The sequence below is a fragment of the Falco peregrinus genome, chromosome 8 (assembly GCF_023634155.1).
Source record: "Falco peregrinus isolate bFalPer1 chromosome 8, bFalPer1.pri, whole genome shotgun sequence".
NCBI lineage: Eukaryota > Metazoa > Chordata > Aves > Falconiformes > Falconidae > Falco > Falco peregrinus.
Window position 1 is genome coordinate 39820375 of NC_073728.1, and position 26025 is coordinate 39846399.

The 26025-nt window shown below is 43.0% G+C and overlaps 1 long non-coding RNA gene across 1 annotated transcript; it reads right to left on the reverse strand.

The window, feature by feature from the left end:
* Positions 1 to 6845: 6845 nt before the first annotated feature.
* LOC129785076 (uncharacterized) lies at positions 6846 to 25157 on the reverse strand. The gene is made up of 3 exons (XR_008748599.1): positions 24823 to 25157; positions 8887 to 8986; positions 6846 to 7142 (listed from the first exon to the last, which is right to left on the reverse strand). It is a non-coding gene; the product is annotated as an uncharacterized LOC129785076 (long non-coding RNA).
* Positions 25158 to 26025: the final 868 nt, after the last annotated feature.

Here is a 26025-nt window from a genome sequence, read left to right on the forward strand (position 1 = left end):
AAAAAAAAGATATTCAGCTAAGATTTTTTTTCCCCCTTAGAGCCTTGTAAACTGCAATTTGTGCTCTAGTAAGAAAAACCTGGCAGAGGAGTTAGGATAGCCATTTCCATTTGAAAAGAGGCAATCATAAGGCCACTGCTGAGCCTATTGTCCACTAAAAATGCTGATTTGCAGTCAGGGAGTGAAAGAGTGGAGCCATCACTAAATAGAACCTCGTGCAAGGTAACTCCCCCTTGGTGGCTTTCTAATGTTGGCTGAAGGTTTTATATACCTTAAATCCTGCATTTACTATCATTATAACATTGTTACTGATCATGAATGTTCTTTATCATAACAAAAAAAATGAAGGTATTGAGGGGGAGGTGGGTAGAACAGGAGCTACCAGCCAGTGGATAGGCTCACGCCAGCTATCTATTGTATCAAATCTTTCTTGTTCTCTTGCCTTTTGTATGCCACCACAATTTTCTTCTTGTCACCCTTTGCACTTTGCCATTCAGGCACCTTCCGTTTTCTTATAGGTTTTCCATACCTATTTACACTTCATTTTAGACACACTCCCAGTAGATTTTTAGCATTTTCCACGTTTAACCTTTTGGGAAAGGAAAAGAGAGAGGGAGGTGACAGTAGCTGTTCAGTTCAGAGTTTGCCTTTCCAAAACCGTGATGTGATTAGGCTGTAATAAAGACCGTACACAGGCGGGTCTGAGAGAGGACTGGAACTAAGGCAGCTGATTATTTAATAAACTTGTTTGTGATAAGTGCTTTTTTTTATGTGATAGTTCTGATGAACCTAGAGTTGCTGTGACTGTAGTTATGTGAACTTAAAAAAATACAAAAAACCCAACGCCTCCCTCATTATTCCTCTTGGTGTGAGCTGCAGCATATGCAGTATTTTATTTTTTTTTTTAAGGAAGGGGTATTGGTGGATACATATGAGGCTCCAGTGTTTGTATATGCAGATAAGTGTATTTATTTTGAGGCTGCATCATAGGCTTTTCTTCCAGAGATGGCATTGGCTCCTGTTTCACTCTTCCCCAAAAGAAGGAGCAGTCATGTGTTGCAGTTGGGGAAACCAGAATTAAAGATTTTGCTTTGTCACAATTACGACCAAGTAGCCTTTGCTGCCCAGATGCTCATTGCCTAAAAACCCTGGGGACTATGTTTTTGGGGAAGTTTTGTGGCTTTCTGTAAAAGCTGAGCATATACAAAACAGCCCTGATTCTGATCCCAGTGGCAGACCCTGGTCAAACACCACTGATTTGAACAGATTTGGGATTTCTGTTGGTGCCAGTAGGATAAGGATCAGGCCCTGTGTGTCCATAGGGTCATCACCAGCATGCCCTTTTCTTAGTTGTATGTCTTATGTCCTTAGGCTTTTCCTATGTTGAACACCAGACAATGAGGTTTCTCTGTGTTTAAATTTGTACCCAAAACATGTTTTAACCTGGTTTCTATATGTGGTGAAGAAATACCTCAAAATATTTCTAAACTACACAGCTTTATTTTAAGGTTTAATTCAAAGAAAACATTTAAATATGTGGTGGGTTTTTTTTTTTCTTCTTTAGGAGAATTACTATGTTGTTATTTTCTCTAGGATCCTGTAAACGTGAGATGGTGGCTTTTGCCCTCTTGCTGTTGTACTAAACTTTTTGAACTTCCCAATGGTTGTCTGTGTTTGTATCCAATGTAAAGAACAAACAGGAATAAATAAGATATGAAGAGTAAACAGTATGACAGGGCAAGTCTGGAATGACTTTGGCTTCATATGTGTCTGCAGAACTGAGGCAGTGATAAATCTGTATTAAAAAAAAAATCTGGCATAGCAGGAGGTCCTTGACTCCTAGGTAATGGCTAAATGACAAGCAGATGAGCCATCATCATATTGATTTAAGCATTTTGTTCCAGCCAGTCACTATTAACTTTGACTTGTTTTACTTTCTTCTTACAGGTTTACATTTAAAGGACTCTGAGCACTAATTGTGAAAAATTCTAGTAACTGCACATTCTTTGCTGGAAAGGTAATGGATGAATGATTTTGGGTTTCCCTATACTTTAGAATTGACAATGTTTTGAAATGAGCAGGAAGAAGAAAGTTCTAGTCATTGGCAATGCATTTGGAAAAGTCTTCATTTTTGGGGTGTGGGTTAAAGAAAAAATCCTTCCTTAAGACTTTTGGAATGTAGAGATTGATTAGAATTTAACAGAGATGTGCTTTTTTAATGAATCATCAAATCTACTCTTCCCATTGCTAAATATAATTTTTAAATTAATGTACGTATTGATCATAATGCCAGAAAGCGTATTACAATGTCCCTAGAATTGCCTTTCTTGCTCAAAAATACATAAAAGAGCAAAAGTCTAGTATTCACAGTAAAAATATACTTCCTTATGCAACCTGGGGTTATATAGATTTAGATCTAATTTAGGATTTAAGTTCACGAGAATAAATCATACCGGTGTAACCGCTTTTTATATGTGAGAAATTATATTCATGGTAAGGCATTGTACAACTTGACTTCTATAGGTTTGAAATAGTTAAAGATCATGACAAATTATGTGTAGTGAAATACTATGACCCCATTCAGTACCTATCTTCTCATTCAGTCTGAAATATATTCCTTTATTGCTTTGTGAATTAATAATATGATGTTGGACAACTACAGATGACTTCTTGTTAATTAGAATTTCAGATGCGTGCTATGATGCATCAGAACTTCCTCTATTTTCTGCTAATAGGACACACCGAGTGAATAGCAAAATGTTTTTCAAGAGCAGGAAGGGAAAATGATCTCCTGATCTAAATAAGATGTTGCCTTGAGGAAAGGCACCTAACTTCTTAATGCCTGACTTTCAGTGAAATCTTTCAAAATTGTGGCACTTCTCACAACTGGGTGTTTGAGCAAGTGTTGAACTAGAGACCCGTGATGTGAAAAGTTATCTGGTCTCTGTGGTGGTAGAGAATATACTGAGTGTATGGCTTACAGTTACATAAATTTGTAGTCTTTATTAATTGGACTTTTTACTTAACCAGACCAGACCTTCAAGTGATAAAAGATAAATATAGCTCTGCCATTAACTATGAGGCAGCTGGAGCTCCACAAAATGTATTTTTATCTGATACCAGAGAGGGTAAGAATACCCTTTGAATGCATTTCTGATAGTAAGACTGCTCTAGAGGACCACGCTGCTCTGGGCGTCTCATCTTAAGTGAATTTGAAAATTTACCAGGTGTTCCTCTACATCTCCCAGCTCACATACAGTCTTGAAAAATCTTGCCCTAGGCATAATATCAGTGGTCTATTTCAGGTTTCTCTGTGCCTCAACTCCTTTTAAAACTAAAACCGAGAATTAAGCCTTTGCTGATCTTGTCTCCTTTTTATTTCAGGCTGGGTCTTATGTGGAGTTTGGACTGAAAGCAGAGTCACATAAGAGTCTATTCCAATGAACCTTTCAAAAACAGGGACACCCCCACCCCAACACATCCTGGTGCAGATTGTTTTTCCAGATTCCCTCCCAAAATGCAGAGCTAGAGCCAAATTTACTGCCAATGTAAATGCAATTTGTTCTATTGAGGCAGAAGAGCTGAGCTCCTTTCTGCCCATTGAGCATGTAGATGCATTTTGCATTTTGAAGGCAAGTCCCAGCTGAAGCTGAACTGTGAACCTTGTAAGATTTTGCTTTCTTATATGAAAGTGCCTTTACAGTAAATTCACTAAGTTGGCTCTGATATCAAACAGACTCCTAACCTCGAAGGCCTGTGCCATGGTCATGCATGCCCTAGCTCGGTAGAGCCCTTGGAGGCTCTGCCCGTGTAATGACAGACCTTACCACTAAGTTCATTACAACTCAGTAAGCGATGTTGAGGTACCCAGGTCATTCCCGTGGCTGTTGAGGGGCTGCCTGGCACTTTAGCACACATTGACTGATGCAGTGGCAGGGGTGGCCCGTTTGGAGGTACCCGAGCAAAGTCCCCTCTCCTCTGCCATAACTGCAGTGGAGCTGCTAACTCACTGCAGTGACGGCGACAGCAGAGTCAGGCTGAAAGGGGAAGAATCCTTTGTATTTCCCTTCAGAATGCTGAGGCCCCAATAAAAAAAAAGGTGTAAGTAATATTGGACAAAATAGAGATCTGCGCATACATATTAATTCATTATTTCATTCAGGTTTTAACAGTTAGCAATGTTAATGACATGAATATTAAACTACAGCGTTAAAGTGACTGTTAGGTGAAGGACAATAGAGAGACAAAACATTTAATTCTGGCAAAGTGGTAAGGCATCAGAGTTGTTTTCCTTACTGCCAAGATAACGCAATCAAGACAGTTTAAACCTCCTTAGCCCCGAGTGTGAGGGCTTGCCTGCCTCTCATCCATATGGTCTCTTTTCTCTAGTGTACAAGGTGCAGGACAGGTGGTGCAGAAGGAACCTTCTCATCCAAAGAAGGATGGGAAGACAGCTAGTGTATTACTCTGAGCAGGGAGGTAGCTGGTTCCAAAGCTGCACGAGTGAAGGTGAGAGTGTTACTCCACATGTTGTTCTGTGTTACCACAATCTGCACGCTGTCCTATCCTGACCTGAGGCAGCGTTGGTATCCACCACCTCATGCCTCACTCTGTGGTGCTAACGCTGGCTCTGTGTGTGACTGGAAGGGTAACCTGTGTTACCCTCCTCTCAGAGTCTCGCTTAGGTGACATCAGTGGCACAACGCTGATTTCTATCTGTTGGAAATTGTGGTAATTTTATAGCAACTGGACTGTCTGTTCCTTTCCCAAGTAAAAGAAAAGATGGTAAATGAAAGGTCTTCCAAAGCACAACTATATTTATTGTTGGCTAACAAAAGGAAATGACACTTTTTGTTCTTATCTGAGAAATAAATGGAAATTCCTTACTCTGTACTAGAAAGGAAACCCACGGAAACAATTCAAAATTTCAGTTTGCTTTCTTAAATATGGTTACTATGATTTTTAGCCTGGTGGTATTTCATGAGAATAATCTCTTAGAAACTTTATTATGGAGCATACATACCTGGACGTTTAACATGCTATGTTCCTCCTTTTGTTGTTGGACTAGGTGTTCTTAAAGATCCTTTCCAACCTAGATGATTTTGTATACAAACACTGGGCAGAATAGCATGGCAGAGGGTTGAAGCTAACTCTGGAGGAAGCCACGACTCAGCATACCTCTCACCAAACTTGACATGTCAGTGCCCCGTGACACTAGGAAGCATCATTTGCTGGTCTTTGCTTTGCCTTTATGCTAAATTCTTAGCTAAAGGGGGATATGTCCAGAAGAGACAAGTTTGAAGAGCAAGGCTGCATTATTATGATGGTTATATTGTACTTGCCATCACAGATGGTTGTTCAAGGTAGGTTAAGGTGTAACTGCAAAAGATGTAGGGCTGTTTTCCCACTCACCTGTCAGTAAAGCAGGTGATTCCTGAGCATCTGTTTTCCCCAGGCTTGTGCAGGAGGTCTGCATGAGAGAGGCGCTTGCTGACAGAGATGGTTCTGTAACACACTCACAGTGTGTATAGTAAACATGACCTTAATCATGACTGCAGAGAAACAATTTCCTTTGACCAGCACTTTGGCTTGGTTGTATATACAATTAACAAATTAGAGCAAGCACTTGGAAATAAAGCAGAAGACAGACTTAAAAAAAAAAAAAAATTGTACTTACTGAGCCATAGTCTCTAGTTATGTATGCGGTTGTAACTCCGTTCAAGCAAGTGGCATTGCTCTGCATGGAGCAGGGACCCGCACCTGAGCTCCAAGCTCTTTGGTATCATTGCAGGGCATGAGGTGGCACAGCATGGTGCAAAGTGGCCACAGCGTAAATGTGAATTGGATCTTTCTCTAGCAACGTGCAAAGAGAGAAATTGTTAAAAGTTAATGGTTTGAGCACCTCAGCTTATGAAATACACACACAAACATCTCATGATGTCTGTAGTGTGACTTCGTTTAGCTAACTCCACTTTCATTTGATCCACGATGCCACACAGGCTCTAGGATTGCCAAGAGAAAACCATGGGCTTCTGGCTGGACATGTACCAGAAAGAGGGCTGAGACACCCCCGGAATCAGGTACTGTCGGTGAAAATCCAGCTGCTGGGTCTCTGCGCGGCCCTTGGTCAGACAGATGTGACCCCATGTACAGTCGTGGAACCTACTGTATGCTAACCCCATGGTGTTGTAAATCCCAAGCGTGTCAGAAGAAAGCTGAAGTCTCAAGTTTGCGGCACTTTAAGTCTGAGACTGATGAGAAAATTAGCTTTGACATTCTGAATTCATGCTGAAAAGTGTAAGGGAAAATGGGATGATTATTATTAATAATCAGTAGCAGAAGTCAAATGTCTGAAGGACTATTTGAACTGTAACGATACCCTCTCAAAAGTTTGAAAGGAACTCTTCATAAAAGTTTGAAACTTGGGATATTAGTTCATGTGCATTTCTTTAATGTCTGATTAGCAGAAAGTGTAGAACAGATGTTTTCCCCCTTTCTTCAGAGATAGCTAACTTTTGCCTCTTCCTTTAAAATGTAAAATATGCACCACAGTTTGGAAAACATTCACAAAAGATTACTTCATACTGTGAATTGGAGCTGCCTTCCAGAGGGATACATTATAGTCTGGTCAGATGCAACTGCCTGCAACTACCACTGCCTTTTAAAAAAAGTTTTGCCATCTCAATAAACTTTCATTAACAACTCAGGATAGCTTGGAATGCGTTATTTATAAGCCAGGAATTTCTCCTTTAAGGATATATAGAGCCAGATACTGAAATAATGTCAAAACTGCAATTTTACCAGTGGAGATGGTGAAAGTGCATTTGCTAACATTTATTCCCTATTCCATTCCAGTGCCATTCCAACTATAATTTTAATTCTTCTGTAAAGAAAATATTTTGACAACATAGAAAGACATTAATGATGATTGAAACTTGCATTTTTCTCTCCTTTTCCTCTCGTGCTGTTGTTTTTGAAACCGCTGTGCCTTTTCTTATTTTCAACATTTGTTAAAACATCCCTTTCTCAAGCGAGCGATGAGCAAAATAAGCCCATCGGCAGGAAGACCGTGCAGCCCCCTCCCAGGTGGGAATAGACACTCACTTGTACTCTTTTTCCTTTGCCACCATTTTGTTACAGCCCTGAAAAAGCAGCAAATGGTGGTTATTGTTTCTTTGCAGGGTATGGTTTTGTACTGGATCCATGTGCAAAGTGTAAACATGTCATCAGTCCTCATTTGCTATATCCAAAAACATTCCCCATGTCCATATTTGATTTTCAAGTGCATCTGTGCACTGATTGAAACCCTCCCAACATGCTGCTACGCAAATGCAAACCCACACATTGCTGATTTTGAATCAAATGCTCTTATGCTTCCACACTTCCATTTCAAAGTTTGCCTCAGAGTTGCAGTATGTGCCCTTTTAACGCATTTTCCCCCCTCTCACAAAGAGATCCCTGTGTTCATCACAGGAGCCTGGTGCGGTCTTTTCCATTTTGTTCTTATTTATTCCTTGGAGTCTGCTTTTATTTTCACAGCTTATTTATCCTTTGTTTACAGCCCACATGTGCTTTTAAGCAACAAAACCAATATTTAAACAAAGGAAGTAAAATGCTGAGTTATAATATAGGAATTTGCTATAAATAGAAAGTTGGATTACAAATAGCAATGCATTTTGCTGTTAATGTAGTACTTCAAAAAGGAGAGAGAAAAAGCTTATTGAGTTGCAAATTTTCCGAAAAAGATGAAACTATTATAAAGTATGATGGAACAATTTCCTTTTAACATCCATCAAACTCCTAGTCAAAAAAAAAAAGGGGGGGGGGGGGCAGGGGGAAGGGGGGGAAAGCCAAAATGTGAGTGCAAACTTGTAATTTTAAAGCAAATTGTGTTGCACCTAATTATTTTTTACATCCCTCCCGACATACGAGAGTTACCTTAACTGCAAAGCTCTGTAGTACCCTTTGCCTGTCATTTTTAATCAGGTTGTTTTAGGTAATTTTTGTTATGCCCCTCATTACTGAATTGTTTATCAATAGGTGCACCAAGTGTCACTAGCTTTTCTCATCAAGCCAGGTCTGACAAAGAGCTGCAGTGCATGGGAAAGAGGCAGCTAGGTGAAACTAATGCCATAGATGTTTGATTCATTAGGAGCTTATTGTTAACGGGGATGTCTGATTGTAAAGGCTCAGTCAAGCAAAAGAGTGCAGAGTAATCAGTCGGATTTATAGTTTGCAGGGCTCAAAAAAAAAAAAAAGAAAAAAAAAGAAAAAAAAATCAACATAAACCTTTGGATATAACAGAAACAGAAAAATCCCCTTTGGGCAGCCCTAACCTGAGACCAGCCAAATAAGGTCATGCTACATGAAGGTTGCCTGTTAGGTGATGGAAGATATAGGAGGATTACAGCCATATGGCATGGCCTATCATACCTTCTGACTTAAGATAACAAAGCCAAGCTTTGTGCTTAGCTGTTTTTGACTGACATCATCAATTTTATTTTATGTTGGTCACCTCCGGTAACAGGAAAAAATGGCCTAGGGTTGATAACACATGCCTGTTTTTTTAGTATTAAGATGCCTTACAGCCAGTTTTGTGCTGTAAAAAATTTCAAAGAATTAGTAGCTTGTTCTTCTATCAACCATCCTCCAGCAACTGTCAGCTCCCCCCTCCCTTGTTTTCGGTTTGTACCTTGCAAATGAGAGACAGCCTTATTCAGAACCAGATGTAAGGCTCCTAGAGAATGAGCGTAAGCTGTTGTACTTTAAGCCTAATGGGAAGTTTTATATGCAAGGGCCTTGAACTGATTAGTATAATTCCCTCTTTAATACAGCTGTCCCTCCAGATTAAGGTAAACCAAATGTTGCAATCAGAGATTAGTGTACCTTGCCAGTTATTAACATCCCCGGTTGCTCGGCGAGCACGTCAGACGCTAATGCTGTGTATTTATTTGCCACTTCCACGCTGTAACTTGAACTTCTGCACCTGTCAAAGCATTCCAGGGAAGAGAGGGGTATTATTGGGAAGCAAAAGTTTTATACCTGTTACACCTGTTTCGTTTTGTCATGGCCTGAGATTTTCTTTTTTTCTTGCCAAGATTGCCAGGTGGTTTAATCCGTTCCTCTGCCGGTTTTATGAAGAAAGACTTTGTCTTCAAAATTGCATTTGTTGCTCTCATCTGCTTTCCCTTATCGAATATGTGCTACTCACCTAAACTGCTTCCCCCCCGCCCCCCCCCCCCCCCCCCCCTCCTTCCCCCTGCTTTTGCAAGGACTCTCCGGCTGCTCTTTGTGTGCCGAGGATGCGGCTCCAGGCGAGGAGAGCAGCACCCGCTCCCGCTGTGCTTGCATCAGCGAGCGGTGCCTCTTGCCCAAGGTGGGTCACACAGTTGTCTTCTTGCATTTGGCAGGATATCCTGTCCACCAGCAGCACAGATGTCAAGGGGGACAATGTCCGGGTTATCGAGGGAAGATCTTTGCCTCTCCCCCCCTGCCGCCGCCCCAACCTGATCAGGTTTTCTAGATAAATGTATACCGTATACAGACTTTAAAAGCTTAGTGGGGTTGGGGGTGTCTTGTGCAGCATGTAGGAAATCGATGAAGTTAGGCCATGCTAAATAACCGCTCCTCAAATGCGCTTAATTACTTTAGAAAACTGTTAATTTACCTGTAAACTCGACAGTCCTGAGGGAAAACCACCAGATACACAATGTACAGAGGAAGATGCTGCTAACTGAGGTTTATTTCTTTTGCATTGACAATTATTTAAGCAGAAAGTTTTTAAATTAGTAGCAGAAGTGAAGCATTTGCATTTTCTAGTCCAAAATTGAAACACACCCCCCCCACCCCCCTCCACCCCAACAATATCCCCCAACCCCTGCTTTTAAATGACCTCCCCCAAACCCAGTTAAGGGCTGTGCTGTGACAGAGCGAATGCAGCGTTGGATGAGGATCCGCTGCAATTTCTGGAATATTGCTGCTTCCTAGCATAGACCCCGCTAAGACATTTTTTTAATTGAATAGATTCCTTATTAAATAGATAATTGACATCAGGTCAAAAAAGGCCATTTTTGCACAGTCCCCCTAATAACAAAGTTTACTGCTGGCTGCACACTGCCTGCACGTTATGGCTTAATTGCAGATTTTTTGAAAAGACAAAATATGTTCATATCTGAGGAATTATGTCTTGCAGCCTACTAAATATGCTAATGCAATACTAAGCAGGGATAAAGTTCTTGCCATACCACCCAACAGTTGCGTGGGACACGCTGCCAAGTTATTGTTAATTGTAAAGCGCAAGCAGGCTTTGCAATCCATCTTAATTGTCATACTTACTCCAGGTTTGGCGATAAGGCTAGATGGGCTGTTTTAAAGTGACAATGTTGACAAGGGGAAAGGGTGTGGGCCTGGGCTTGCGGTTCTGGAGGGGTTATGCGCTCTGACCTGCCGTAGGTTGATATGGACAGTCTGCAAGGGGATTTTAGTTGTCATGGGGTCCCCAGGCAGTTGAATAGAGTGACTGTCTGTCCTGCTTTTTCCTGTTAGGATCCTGACACGTGGAGCATTGATGAACTCAGCATAACGTTGAATAGGAGCTTTTTGGCAGCTGAGACACAAGGGCTAAGCTGCAGGTCAGAGATAACACTAGTGCAGATCTCCTCATGCACACAGTTAGTAGCATGCTTTCTTCCCTCCTGAGTGCAGGAAATAGCTCATGTTAAATACGTTCACTTTTCAGTTTTCCTTTCTTCTAAAACGCAGCTTGACAGATTGGGCTTCTCAGCTTCCCCCCCCCCCCCCCCCACCCCCTTATTATTATTATTATTTTTTTTCACCACCTCTGCTTTCTACCTCAGAAATACTCTTCAGGAAGCAGGAGTTAATCTTGGTGAGGAAACGATAAGGTGATACTTGATTTTTCAGGGGAAAGCAGAAGGATATGACTGCCCGGTAACTGCACAGAAATTTGCAGGGACGCCTTTTTTTAGGGCTTCCCTTTGCTTTTTCCTTTCTCCTCCTTAGAGCGGAGGACGGCAGGTCTGGCTGGAGGTAGGCGTGAGGGGTTTAAATAGCATCAGGGGCAGGAAGGAAGTGCTGGGAAGGTACATTGATAAAAGCCGCTTCCCCGCACTTCTCTATCAGCTCCCTGGATCAGGTGAATCGGGTCGTTCCTTTCCCAACTTTGATGCATCCTGGCTGGCACAGAAATGTGTCTTTGAAGTCGTTTTATATTCGGCCAAGTTTTTTACGTGGTTCCAAAAGAAAGAGGGTGAGCATTGTCTCCGCTAAATGATGTCAAGCCGGCATCCTGTGTACTGAGACAATGTCGAAGCCTCTATCTGTTCTTGGCATTGCTAGTGAGGCTGTTTGAAGTGTTTATAATGTCAGGGAGGCTTGAAACTGATGGAGGTTTGAGAAGGGGATCGCTTTTTAAGAACCCTCTGCCTGTCGGTGCACACGCACGTGTGCACTCGTCAGGTGGTAGCAAGCCTGAGGTCGCTCAACCCCTCTCACTGAGCACGAGCTGGATGCTGCAGGGAGCCAGAAATCCTCCCCAGCATGGGTGGAAATGCCTGCATTTGGGTTGGGCTTCAAGGTGGAACAGGACCTTTCCGTGGAAGAGCCTCGCTGGTGGTGGGGGGCTCTTCTCCCAGCAAGGTGGTGCTCAGCACGAGCAGAGCAGAGCCAGGATGAGACCCTATTGTGCAGGCCTGTCTGCATTAGTGGATTCCTGTGCCTGTGTTTAGACTTTCAACGACTTAATTGGGCCTCTGCAGCGAACCATTTGCAACCAAGGGGCCAAGGCTATTGTTTATTCCTGTGGCTATCACTGAGAGTCACGCAGACAGAGAGGAGGACAGACATAAATACCACCTTTGTTACACTTTGGATGCTCCTTTTGCTATCCTGACTGATTTCATACTCACTCTTGAGTGACTTCAGCAGCTTTTTTCCGATAGATGCACTTTTCCACTTTCTTGAAGGACGAGGACAGTGGCTAGAAAAAGGCTGGCAGAACCCATTTGCATTAAATGGCCTGATGCTCGCAGGGTAGTGTGTTCCCTGTTTCCTTCTTTTTGTCTGAGCAGAGGGACTGTGGCCATGGCCGGCACTGCTCGGAGCTTGGGAAACACTTCCCAGCTGCCACGTCAGGGTCGCAAAGCAGTGGAAAGCAGTGCTGGGAGCTCTGTGTATTTTCTTTGGGAAGTCGTGAATTCATTATGAAATTTATATGATGAGATCTATGACTTTGCTAATATTTCCACAGAGCAGTTTGGCCTTTTCATTCCAGAGAGGGTTGGACAGGAGCTAAGAAGATCTGGCTTTTGTTTTCAGCTCTTCTACAACTTCCTGTATGACCTTGGGCAAGTTGCTTAATCAAGCTGTCTAGAGCTTTCCCTTGTAGTAATGTTATTTGCAAATGTTAGAAGAGTCGTGAATATACATGGTCGATTTGGTAGGTGACGTTCAGGTACTAATTTGATACCTTAAGGAGGAAAGCAGCCCTGTAAAATACGGAAACTGAAGGCTCAGTATCTCACCTTGGCTTCAAACGTGGAATTCAATGAAGTGCCAGCAGCAGCAAGACCCTGGCCAATCTGAATTGGGCTTAGGGGCACGTAGTGCCAACTCTGGGCAAGAATTTAGCTATCCAAAGGAATGAAATAAATTGTTGTTACGTAGTGAAAGCTATCTGAATGGGTGTCGGAGAGCGCGTGTAGCAAGAGTATATAAGGAATGTGAAGACAGGACCTGAAGATGAGGATGCAGAGGCACCAGGGACATAGATGTGAGGTAGTAGGGTTATGCTGAATCTTGAATTTCCTTGCAGAAGCATACCTCTTGGTGGCCCTGCAGGTAGGGGAGAGGAAATCCTGTGCTGTACATCCCCCAGCAAAGGGGAGCTCATCCTGAGAGTGCAGTGCGGACAGTTAAATAGCAGCCTTTAATACAGTGACAAGAGCAGATGGCTCCTGGTTTGGGCAGGGAGAGCAAGTTGCTTAAAGTGCTGGAATGCACACACACAAAATAAAATGTGTGCACACTATAGAAAGCTCACACTGCTTTCATGAAGGCAATGGACATCTAAGTACTTGAAGATCTATGCTAGGATGTGTTTTTTAACATAGCAAAAGTATGTTAATAAATGCTATAATATTTAAGAACTTGATCACAGCCTGGTTTATAAAGAGTGGCAATATCCTTATTAAGCCAACTGATATAGTCGGAGGGGGAAAAACAGACAAGCCCTCTACAGGGCTCTTTAATGTAATTAAAATAGGCAGCCTATATCTAGTTAAATAATATGTAAACTCTTAAGGCCAAATGCTGCAGCTAGTTACTATTAGAGGGAGAAACTGTAAACTACAAAATCCCAAACCAGGAAGTCCCATGGAGATAAAAAAATATCTAAAGAACAGTCAGAAATGTGCCCTATATTATTGATGCTTCAAGCGGTATTAAGTTGTGAAGGGCTGGAATGTAAACAGAGTTACAGATGTCTGATGCCGTAGGTTGAATTAGGGAAGCAGGAAATGCACTCCTTCACTTGGGATGTTTGGAAAAAACACCTTCTGCCTGCCTTTATCTGAAACAGTTAAAGTTTTGTTTAACCTACAAAGTGATTTGAAGGAGAATACAACAGGCGATCAAAGTGGTTTCTTCTATTTATAGTGGTAAAAATAGGAGCTATGCAGACCAACAGAGCGTGGTCCCAGTTCACAGCCAGCTACGTTTTGGAAATGACCTGATTGGAGAGGGTAGCTTAGTGGTAGGGGTAGTTTGTGGCACAACGGCAAAAGCTACAGCTGTACACACATATGGTTACTCGGTTTAGGTATGTCTGCATCTTAGAGACAATTATTTTATGTGTCTTTTTAATGTAAAGCTAATGATTATTTTCCTCCCTTGGGGATCAGTTTTTGTTTCCTAGAAGAGAGTGGGAGAACAGCTTCAATTGGCTATAAATGCTCTGGTAATCCCCATACTTCTATTTCCTAACCTTTAAAGCCTACAGCCTTATCTTATCTCCCTATGGTTGTTGTTACCCCTGCCAAACTCTGCTGACCGGCTGCTAACAACATTACATTTACTCCTGATTTCCATAGGTTAAGCACAGAGCAGAAATTGCCTGTTACACTTTCTGGTGCAGGCTCTGCTCCTTTTAAAAGTCTCCCCCCAAACTGAGCAACCTGTTGCTTTGAAGGAGTGATCCCCCCCCCCATTGCAGTGGCTTGAATAAACTCAGAACCCACCTTTGCAGGTCTGGTGGGAGAAGTGAATTGCCGCATGGCAGAGGGTGAGCGCCAGGGTCTCACGGGAGACTGGCCTCAAATAGTGGCTAATTCATTACTCGGAGGCAGAGCCACCCTCATGAATGATACTCTGGGACATGATAATCTCCTACTGCATTTAAAATACAGATGGGCCGCTGTCTTTGCTGAAGGCTTCTGAGAACTTAAGTTTCTCAGATCCCCCAAGGTCTACACACCCTCTTGCACGGGACAGTGCGTTATAATGGACAGCCCTTAGAAACCTGAAATTCTCTTTGTCCTTTTCCTTTTTTACCTGATTGTTGTTGGTAAACTCACATAAATGGGAAGTGCCATTTCCTTCACATTGTTTGAAGTGTATTTGTTCAAGAAATAACTGAGTAACAGTTTTCCGTGTGCAAAACAGGAGAGCTTTTCCCTAACGCCCTAAGTCTAAATTAGTATTCTTGATGTCCTGATGAGCCCAGAATAGTAGGGTAGCCAGGTTAGGGTCCCAGGCATCAAGGCACCCCAGGAGTTAATCTCCTGATAAATAACCTTTTTCTTTTTTTTTTTTTTTTTAATTAGAAGTTTTGATTCTCATTTATTTCTTACTGCCAGCTGAAATGCTGGGTTAGAAGAAAAAAGGGCTTGAGAGTATCTCTTTTGAAAATATTTTGTTTGGAAGACACCTAGGTAACGTCAGAGACACCTTTCCTGGGTGGGAGCTTTGAGGCCGATCAGAATTGCTGTGGCAACGTGGGTTTCCTGAGTTTCCTTTTTGCACGTGCATTTAAATTGGTGACTTAAAAAGAAAAGAGTTTGCTTCAGAGGAGTTTTGTATATGCAGTATACCTTCATGATTTTTTCCCCTCATTCCTCAGTTTTCACTATTTCATAAGCCTGAAACAAAGACAGAGGAATCAGAAATATCCCTTGACTGATGGCAGGGAAATAGGTGAGAGTGTAGAAGACACTTACAGTTAAATCAGCCAGTATAAAAAAAAAAAAGAGGAAAAAAATCCATTGAATTTGGTTTTGTGAGCAGTGCTAGTTGCCTTGCCAGTCTGAAGCTGGCACTGTGGGTTTGCTGTAATCACTGAGCTGAGAAAGAGACACGGGTTTTGTTTGTTTGTTTGTCATCATGGAGTTGAGCAGGACTTAAGCAGTTGAATGCATAGCACTTTTCTCTGCTTTCATCCTCTTCTTTCCGATTCTGGATTCCGCATAAATTCCCCTCGATTCTTCCAATCTGTTTTTTGACCCTCTGTAAGAATTAGGATTTATATATATTGCATGTGAAGAATAGGGTGGAAAATGTGCCTTTTTGGTTTTAAAAATGAATCATGGTAAAAATCAACTAAACATGTAACTTCTGCATGCTTTACTTGAGCACCATCTCCTACAGACACACCAAGCAATGCCCTCGTGCTGGCCGCTTGTCAGATCTGTAGGCAGGATGGTGTCTCAGGTTTGTTGTGATGCCATGCGGCACGTGGCAAACGCCCAGGATCTGGATCCTGGATATGGTGCAATATGCTGCAGTGTAACGTGTAGACCTTCGGGTTTCAACACAAAGTTGTTCAAAGACTAGGAGAAGGAAAATGCACATTTGAGAGGAAGAAATACTGTAATCAAACAAAATGGCACAGAGCAATGCCAAGGAAAAAAAAATTCCTTTAGTCAACCAATCCTGACCAGTGCACTTCATCACCAAAGCCAATAATCCTCTATCGCTTGCAAAGCAGCTTCAAAAAGGCCTGTGCTATCCAATATTTTGAATGTCACTGGTTGAAGATCAAATACTGAGACCACAGTGCCCTCCTTTCACTTTGGGAATGGGTGTCTGCCTTGCTGGGTTTCTCTGGTGCTGCGTGGAAGGTTGCCCCCCCTGCTCAGCATCTTCCCAGCATTGCACACTGACTACTGGCCACAACCCTGGTTGTAAAGACTGTGCCAGAGGCGAGGAAAGGGATTGAAAGACATGTGGTGGGAATATGTTGTGCTCCAGCTTTCCTTGGCTTGCAGATGGCAAACTCAAGGCTAGTACAAGCTAGCCAGAGCAGCCCAAAGACTATGCTGATGTACTTTCAAGGCTGACCTTTAGGTGTGGCGGTTAGTGTTTGCCATGATCTTGCTAATTTGCCTGAATGTTATTGAGGTCTGAGGAGGTAGGTACGGCGTTGGATATAACAATCTCTGCCCTCAGCTCTGCCGCTTGCTCCCCGTGACTGCAGATCACGTCCCCACTGCTGTGCTTTCTGTAAGCGTCTCTTAATTTCAGAACTTTAGCTGGAGTTTACCACTCAAGTCGCTTTGGAGTGAGTGAGTAGTGAAGGATTCTTCTGGTAAGCCAAGTTGCCATTTCCAAACCAAGACACGAAGATGAAAGGATATCACTTTCTGGATGCCGTGCTGCTGCCCTGCTACAGTTTGCTCTGACTCACTTTCCCACTGACCCTTCTGGGAGGAAGGAGAAAATCTTGAGCTGTCATGTCCCCCAGCAGCAGGGACAGGCATCGCATGTGGGCAGTGCTGGGCTGGCACGGTTTGTGCAGAGCCATCCCAGCTATGGCTCAGCCAGATACAATGGTCCAGCTGGACTGGGAGCTCCAGTTACTGTGGCCTTTCCAGACTCTTGATGCTCCGGAGTTTGGGCTGCATAGGATATTTGCCTGATCTGGTAGGCATGCAGTCAACATAATGTTCTGGTAAAGCTTACACACTTGAAACAAAACTGCCTTGTGCTGGAAGCAGGCTAGTTCTAGCACCCTCATAGCACATATTTCTTGTTTGCAACCCTGATGTTTTCTCCTTCTCCTCATTAACTTGACCTTGCCACCTACTGCAGAGTATACATCGGCCTTCACCAGGTTTCCCTTCCTTGGCAGTGGCTGAGACGCCGGTTAGACCAGACTGTTCCTCAGAAGGATACAGACGGTCTGATCTCTAGAGAAACTCACCAGCATTACCCACCTAGCTTGACACATCTGTGAGTCAACACAGCGGTGATACATTCTGCCAGATGCTTTCAAAAAAGAGTTGTCCTGATCCGGAGGTTTTGGTAGTCATCTCTCTGACATAGACTTTAGCCAGCTTTCCGTAAGGCAGTCCTGTGGAGATTGCATGTGAGCCAGTATGAAGTACTCATGCTTTTAAACCGGTTCTTTTACTGCTAATGCTTCTTCTGCCTGGGATGTCTCAGGCCACGGTGATTTCATTCTGTTGTTTCCATAGTTAGACAGTGTTTGCATCCGAGTACACCACCCCTCCAACTGTTTGCGAGGATGTGGGTGTCTGGTGTTCCCTATATCAGCCTCTTGCACCTTAGGTTCTTAGCCAAGCCAGTCATCCTTATTAATAGAGGGCTGGATTTCTGTGGTGAGATGTTGAGGTTAGGTGTCACAGGGTGCAGTTTGGCGATAAGGACATGACATCTGCTGCATTGGAGGGCTGGTAGTGAATGCTCAAACCAAGTCCAGCCTGGACATGTGACAAGACCACTGTAGAGCTCACCGTTCCAGACCCCTCCAAGGTGGAGGGGTACAACTGGCTCAAGAGGGCAGGTGGTTTGGTGTGGTGGGCTCTCAGCGCCGCAACTTTCTGGGGCTGGTCAAGAGCACGGGAAGGCAGTGGCACGTTTTAAGGTGCACAAGTCTCCTTTTAACCCCCACAAGCATGGCCTGGCCAGCCCCACCGTTTCCTGCCAGCTCTGGAGATAAGCCCACAGAAGGTCAGAGTGAGGGATCACCGTGCCCTGTCTCTGGCCGCAGTAAACAGCAGGCGCCTGGGGAGAAGCAGAGGAGCAGGGGAAGCAGATAGTCACTCTTCCCAATCCTCCCCATTTTCAACAACTGTTTCCTTAATCTGATGGATCAGCCGAGCCCACGAGCGCAACACCAACTGCACCGCTTGTGTGTTCAGTGTGGTGGCAGATCTACAGCCTCATAGCATCCTCTTGAGAGTTGCAGCCATTTAACAGAGGTGTCTCCAAGGAGAAGACCAGCACTGGTGTTGTGCTGTGCTGCTTGTGTTTTGCTGTTAAGATGGACGGAAGTATTTGAGTTCAAAGTTTAATGACACTGGTGGAGAAAGAAAGGAAAAAACCACAACCCAACAGGGCAGTCCCTGTGTCAGGACTGTTTCTAATCAATGCAGGAGGAGTCATCCGTAATCAAACGTATTAGCTTGTTTCCAGAGGCTTTTCTAAAAACCACGTGTGAACATGAACAATCTTATCAATAGTTAAAGTTATCAAGGGTGTCTTTTTTTTTTTTTTTAAAGTTGTTTTTCTTCATTTTTACCTCTCTCCTGGTTGCAAGGCAGCCATCCCCGCCGGAAACCCCTGCTTTAAAAGAAGGACTTGCTGGGGCAAAAGGAGTGGGTTTCCTAAGCAGCTAGATCAAAGTGAAACCTCTGAGCCCAGCTGGCACACAGGTTTCCTCCCGCTCCCAGGTTCATGTCCGGGCTGGGCGTCCAGCTCAGCCGCCCCCCAGGATGCCATGTATGCTCTCAGCTACCTTGGGAACTCCTCTTTTTATATATATATATATATAAATATATATATAATTTAAAAATAATTTGGTGGCTCTATAGCTGAGTTATCTGCTGTCGCTGCAATATATGCTGTGTGTCAGACTCCCACAGCTGAAAGCCTCTGTTTCCTTTCTGCCAGTACCTTGGTATCTGCCTTGCCCAGGAGCCTGCTGATGAAGATTTCCTGTTTGTTTTGAGTCACTGCTGGAGTGATAAATATACTTCGTCTCTCTCCTCTGAGAGGAAAGAAACCAGCTGCCCCGAACTAAAGGGAAAAATATGTCGAAATTCCACCAAAGGGCCCTGTTATTGTGAGGCTTCCATGGAAGGATGAACCCGGGTAACACGAGCTATGACAAAGGTGCGATCTCTGTATTAAAAACGTCCCTCTGTGCACTGGGTTTGTTTTTAAGTGTCTGCTTTTGCTCCATAACTTTGATTTTTAAACCAGGTTAGAAATAAATAAATAAATACAAAACCCCCATAAACTTACACGGCGGAGTAATGCTTGGCTGGATAAACAAACAATTATACTTGTGGTTTCTTGATCTGACCACAAGCTTTAAATGCCATATTTTTGCATGAACCTATAATGCTTCTGGATAAACAATTGTGTTTATATTGTCAGGAGTATCCAGTGCGGTGTTGTGTAATTTCTATGTGTGATTACTAGGATATAGGATAAATTCCAAAAGAAAAGAAAGGAAAAGAAGATTAGATTATTAAGTCATTTTTAATAAAAACAGCATAGTTTGGATTCGCTTATAGCTTAATTTGTAATTTTAAAAGAATGCAGCGCTGGCTTTTAAGTTTCTACAATTATCTTTTCATCTCTTTTTATCCTTTTTTTACTAGAGATGGGGCCCAACCCAAAACCTTGGCTCTAAACCCAAGACCCAGGTTCAGAACTGAGTTCAGAGCTCCAACCTCATTCCTGAAGAAGCTTAGTCAGGCCAGCGAGCTCCAGCTCATGTTGCATTCAAATTTCCAAGCCCAGGTTCAGGAGCGTTTGACGCTCAGGAGTTACTTTTGTTGGGTGGAATGGTGCAAGTGGTGATGGCCGTGGGGCATTGGGGTGCCTCCAGCCCTGCAGAGAAGCCAGGTGGGCTGGCAGGGGCCAAACAAAGGGATGTAGCAGGTCAGGAGGACTGTTGTAGGTCAGTGATATAAGGAAATACTCACTGAAGGTATCCTGGGGCCAGCTTTGGTCCGGTCCAAACCCATGCAAGGCAAACAATGGCTGCACTGGACTGAGCAATGGCTTTTGGGAGGTGGCAAGCCCTTGCCATGGCTTGGAGGAACACGTGCTTCCAAAAAGGACTAGAGGTTTGTGGGGTTTTTGGTGTGTATGAGCTTGCTTCTAAAGGTACTGCTTTGGGCCTCGTAAAAAAGTCACAGGACAAAATTTTGCTTTCAGTAGACGTTTGAACTGCTGCTTATGGGGGAAAAAAAAAGTATTTTTCCTACAGGTTTTGATATGTTTCTCCTTTTTTATGTAAACTCCATAAGCGTTGGCAAACAACGTGTGCTTTTCTTTACTCACCAGCACATTCCCATTCCAATAGGCTAACTGGGCTCTCTCCTTTATATTGCTGAGTGAAATCACATGGAACAAAAATAATCATATTTAAGCAGTTTGAAGTATATTTTTTCCATGGTTTACCTTTACCATCTCCTAGTAAAATATAATTTCTTCTTTAACAGCAGATGAAAAAAAACCACCATTATAACTTTAAAGCATGAGATTATAAAAGACCGCAGCTAGTTTAGATCTCACAGTTAGAAGTTAATTCTAAGTCACTGGAATTGAAAACATCAGTTTACAACATTTACTGGCTTGCTATAAAAATGTATTCCCCTGTGTTATGTTAAACATGAGAAACTACACCTCAGTGTGTCCATTATTTATATATTTATTCATATCTTGCTGCTTCTGATTCAGCTGTGTAACTGTATGCAAAACAGATAATTACTGGGGAACAGAATAATTTGTATTTTGAGGGGAATAAATACCCTGAAGGATTTGCTTTTGGGGAAAGAACACACTGCAAAGAAATTACATAGATTTTGTAAACAGATATGAAAACAAACAAAACAAAAAGGTGAGGAAATATTTTGGGCTTGGCAACTTTGACACTACTGTGTTTGTGGCAGGGGAAGTAATTTTTCTTTCTAAATACCCAAATCCACACTGTAAAATTGAACGTGAGGCCCATTATTCAAAACGGTTATGCAGAAAACAGGGTTTAATGGCAACCCTACCCAAATACCAGCACGATGCTAAGGGGCTGTCTGCTCTTCGTGGAGCAGTGGCATTGGGATAAACATGTTGGTCCACCACCTAGGTAGAAACGTGCTGCTTAAGAAATACCTGCACCGAACGTGCCTCCCACGTGGCAATTGTTTTAAGGAAAATGCCATTTTCCTCTCCTCTTCCCAGCATGTGGGGACCCTTATGCTCACCCTGATGCGGTGCTGGTAGGGAGACATCCCTGGATGGGCGATGGGAGCTGGGCTTCCCGCAGGGGTAAGCACCACAGACCACCTCTCCTCTGCCTTTATTCTCTGATTTAGCACCAGACTGTAGAAGAGATTCTGGAGATACTAATTCAGCATTGCCTTACAGAATTACTACTGGAAATGTGGCTGAATAACGGCATCACCGTTCATCTCCCTCTGATTAGTGCAAGCATTTCCCTGTTCCATTTCTGTCAGGAAATGGGAGTCTCCCAAACCTCTCTGCAGTGAGTGTTTAATAGGTAAGTCCATGCCAAAAATGATTGTCTGGTCACCTTAGAACTACCCAAATCTCCCCAAATCCTGGGTGGTGCAGAGGGGTGTCGAACCTGTCCCATGGAGCACCCAAAGGGATCCGTTGTTCAGCATCCAAGTGACGGCTGGGACACGAGCGGGCTGCTTCAAGAGTTTGTGTTTGCCTAGCGAAGTGACATTGCGCATGCCTGCGTTAACACTGCAGCTGGCTATCCGTTCATTTTGGATGTTTGGAAGGTCCTTTTGTTGTCATTGTGTCATGGTCTCTGGCATATGCACCCCATGACACTTGGGAGAGGTGGGAAGGGCGACCAGCTGCGAGCAGCAGGGCTGGGAATTGGGTGCAGGGGAGCAAAATGACATGACTTGGGGCACTTGAGAAATCAGTGGCAGGAAATGGGGCGAACCCCAGTTTCCTAATTCCCTGGCTAGAACAGAGAGATGGTTTCTGTGACAGGCTGCTGCATGGGCTGTGCCTTTCTACCATCAAGAAAAAAAATATCTTTAACCTGAAGACACTCTTCAGACAAATACAGTTATGTGTAGCAGTGCACAAAAGGCAGTTTAACACAGTGTTAAAGGAAATTGAAGTGAAAAATCTCTGTCTTAAGATTGCAGCCTTAACACTTTCGCCAGGGCTGATCATAAGTTTTTCTTTTCTTTTTTTTTCTTTCCTTTTGGTGGAGAAGTTTTCTAAGGTATTTTTCAAACTTTCCAGTTTAGCAATGTGTTGGCTCAAATTGAAAAGAGAACTAGGCACTGGGTCACAGGCAGAAGAATTAGGTTTGTGCTAGTGGTGGGGGCAGGTTGCTGACACAGCTACAATCAGACAAAACATTTAAAACTTCTGGCTTTGTACTTCTCAAATGCCTCTTTTAGAAAATCGCTTAAGTTGTTATTAACATCCACCACCCACCTTCCCTTTCTGGTCTTGACATTGTGTAATAATAGATAATGTTGACATATGTTCCCTGCTGGTCAGAAATACTATACTTCTGTGAAAGGTAACATTTTCAAGCAATGACAAAATGTATTTTACTTGGACAGAACATTAGTTATTGGACTAATCTCACAATGTGGGATGTGGGGTAAAAGTTTTAACATTTTAGTTGTGGGAGAAAGTTTGTTGGGACAGTAAAAGCATCAGTATGGGGTGTGTTTAGTTTTCTCCATTTCTAGAGGTACTGGCTTGGTATCAAACTCTTGCGTCCATAGGAATTTAAAAGAAACATTTGCAGTATGTATGAGGAACAGCTGTCTGTGTACTCCCAGCAACTTTTCAAAATGACTATTTGGACATTTTTTTTCTAGGAAGGATTAGAGAACTAAGGAGTATGTATGTGTGTGTCCCACAAGCTCTGAATAGTTTTATTTTTTTTAGTAGATCAGTTTTTAAATGTTGAGTATCTGTAAAAAGATCTGCATTTATTTATCTAATTCCCACTAAGTGAAGCTGTCTGAAAATAGAAAAAAGAGGAAGAGACAGCAAAATCTTCCAAACAAATATGTTGTGAAAAAACTACTTTTGAAAGTAATCTAGGGTGAGATTCTATAAAAATGTGTCTGCTTCGCACGCCACCAAACTCAGCACAAGACTGCGCAAGCTTGGAGAAATCAAGTTTTATTTTAAGTCTTGCATAGATCTCTGTGCTGTGGAAGCTGGAAATATTTTTTTTTATTGAATCTGATCTTTCTACGTGCTACAACAGAATCCAGAAATAATTGCGGGGGGTCCTGTCATTTCGTGGATAAACATCTTCTCTTGCAGTGGGCTCCCTACGATTTGTTTTTTCCCCCTGCACTAAGAAGTGGGCTGAGCAGCCCGTTAGAACCAGTGAAGTTTTAGGGAACAGCCCTTTATCCAGCATCCGCCTGCTGTGGGCCCAGCTCTGACACACTAGTCTATGGGGACCAGGAGCTTTAATCTACACGGCCCTTGCCCCAGGCCATGAGCCGTGGCTCTGGGGAGATCCTGGGGCTTCCTGAGCGAAACCTTTCAGCTGCGGTGAGCTGCTGCCGTGCGGGTCTGGGATGGGGTCTCCCATGGAGCGGGGTGGCTGTGGGGTCCCCCACAAGCTCCCCATCCATCTTCCTTCACCCATCAGGAGCATCCTGTTTGTTTTCAACCTCTCCTTGTGTGTGTGTCGGGCTGCCTTGGGTTGGCTCTGTTCTCAGTTACACCCATTGATGTCAGTGGGTTGCGTTGGTGGAATCAGGAGAAAAATTTGGCTTCTTGTCTTTTTATTCCCCCCCCCCCCCCCCTTTTTTTTTTTTTTTTTTCTTTTCTCACTGCTCAGCCCAAGCCCAGCCCGCTGCCTGGCTTGTCCCGGGCTCCTGCTGCCGCTGGGGTGAGAGCTTCTCCTCTGCAGCTCCTGCTGCTTGGCACGGCTTTGCTGCTTCAGATCCAATCTCGGCTCAAAACATATCTGTTCTGCTTTCTGCTTCCTCCCTCCCTCTTTGCTTGCTGTAAAGCATTTTATTATCCAGACTTTATGGAAGGCTCTATACAAAACGAAGTTGTGAGGTTATTTGTTTTGGTGCAGCCAATCCAATAGTGTAAGCTACTTCCCTCCTTTAATCTTCTCTTTAGATAATACATAGGCTTTTATGTCCATTAATTGTCAGAAATAAATGCTTCTTTAGCTATTACTTCCTGAAACAGAACAGTGATCTCTCTTACATACAGCTGTTTATATTATGCATAGCATAGCCCTGTCACAAGAATACATTATAAGTTTTTGTAAGATCTTGCACTCGTGTTTAGCATAATTTCCAGTTTAACTTTCCTTTTTCCAAAAAGGAGAGAAAGTATCCAGTGGGCTACTGAACAGCAGTGCCTGCTGTCCGTCGGTCCATGTGGCTCGGGAGTAATCCCTGCTGAAGCGAGCAAGCATGAGAAGAAATAGAAGAGTGATAGGAGCAGTGGGTAAGGTTAGTGGAGTTTCACATTGCTGCTGTAGGACCTAATCATTATTAATTATTTGCTTAGTAGTAGAGACTTCACATCCCAGCTGAGATTAAGACCAAATGGTGCCAGATGTAGTGCAAACACCTATTAAGTCATGGTCCCTTTATCAAACAATTTACGGTCTAAATAGACAAGACAGAGAAAAGATGGGAGACGAACAAAGAGGTGTCGACACTGGAGACAGGAAATTGGAGGAACGGGGCATTAGGGATAGGGAGAGAAATGAAAACCACAATGTAATTTCTGGAGATAATTAGGGGAAGACCTACAACTGGGGTAAGAGCATAGACATACCTCTTTGGAAACCTACTGTGCCAGCTGAAAATGCTCCTGCCCGTCACCGCTGCCCGCAGAGCTCTGGAGGGGAAGAGGTGGTGTAGATGCTCATTATCCACTTCCACCACAGCAACCTGGGCTGTGTTACCCTGCTGACAGAGAACCCTTGAACTAACCCAGCTGGGTATTTCTGAGTTGGGCTAGGGGATGTTTACATGCACCCTCTTTTGCTGGCCTTGCCGGATGGTGAGCAAGGGATGCGGAGGATGGGTACTACTGTTTCAGCTAGCACAGCTAGATCTGGAAGAAGACAGGTCCATAGCCCTGGGCGCTGCTCCTCTCCCTCCTGGCTTGGTTGGTACCTTTCTGAGCCCCTTGGTGTCCCAGCACCACCAGCCCAGGCTCACACACGCTCACATCTACTTACACCTACTTACACAATTTAATTTGCACCACCTTACAAATCACCTCTGAATTTGGCCCCCAGTTCAGTTCACCACTAAAATAAACAGATCTGTGTGATTGGCTACAAATGGTCCAACCGCTTAGGTCTGCTACATGGAGTTGGTTGCTTTGATTCATGTCCATTTTCAAGTTTAGCTCTGTGCAGCAGAAAAGAGCTGACAACTTTAAAAGTTCCTTAAATTCTCAAAATGGTATACAAATGTTAGCTATCTAGCAACAAAGTATTCAAGATGCTTTGCTTATGTCTTCATGAATAACTTTCTGAAATGGGTTGTGACATACTTGTACCATTATTTTGTATGGCAGTTGAAGAAAAAAAATCTTGGAAGGATGTTTGTTTTTATTTTTCTTCTTCTGACCACTCTGTTTGGAAGAACTGCCAAGTTTGACTCTAAACTTGCAAGCACAGGAACTTTTTTTCTTTGAAACTTGGGTCTATAATGTCTGGAGCTGCTTTTGGTTGAAAGCAATTGTTATGTTCCTGACTCTTGTGATCAATTGAAATCAATTTCTTACAGAAGGTTAACAGAGAAGGTCCAAACAAATGAATCCATGTGCATTTATCTGACAGTATTTCATATACAAATAACGAAAGCAGTACATTATCAATTCTCCGTAGTAAGAAGAATTCTTCATGTTTTTATAAAAAGTACTTAAGAGCTGACTTTGAAGAAAGACTTTGAAAACTTGCCAAACCTTCTTTGTATTTTGAAAGTCCACATCAAGAAAGTAGTAAATAGTCATTGAGCGTAGGAA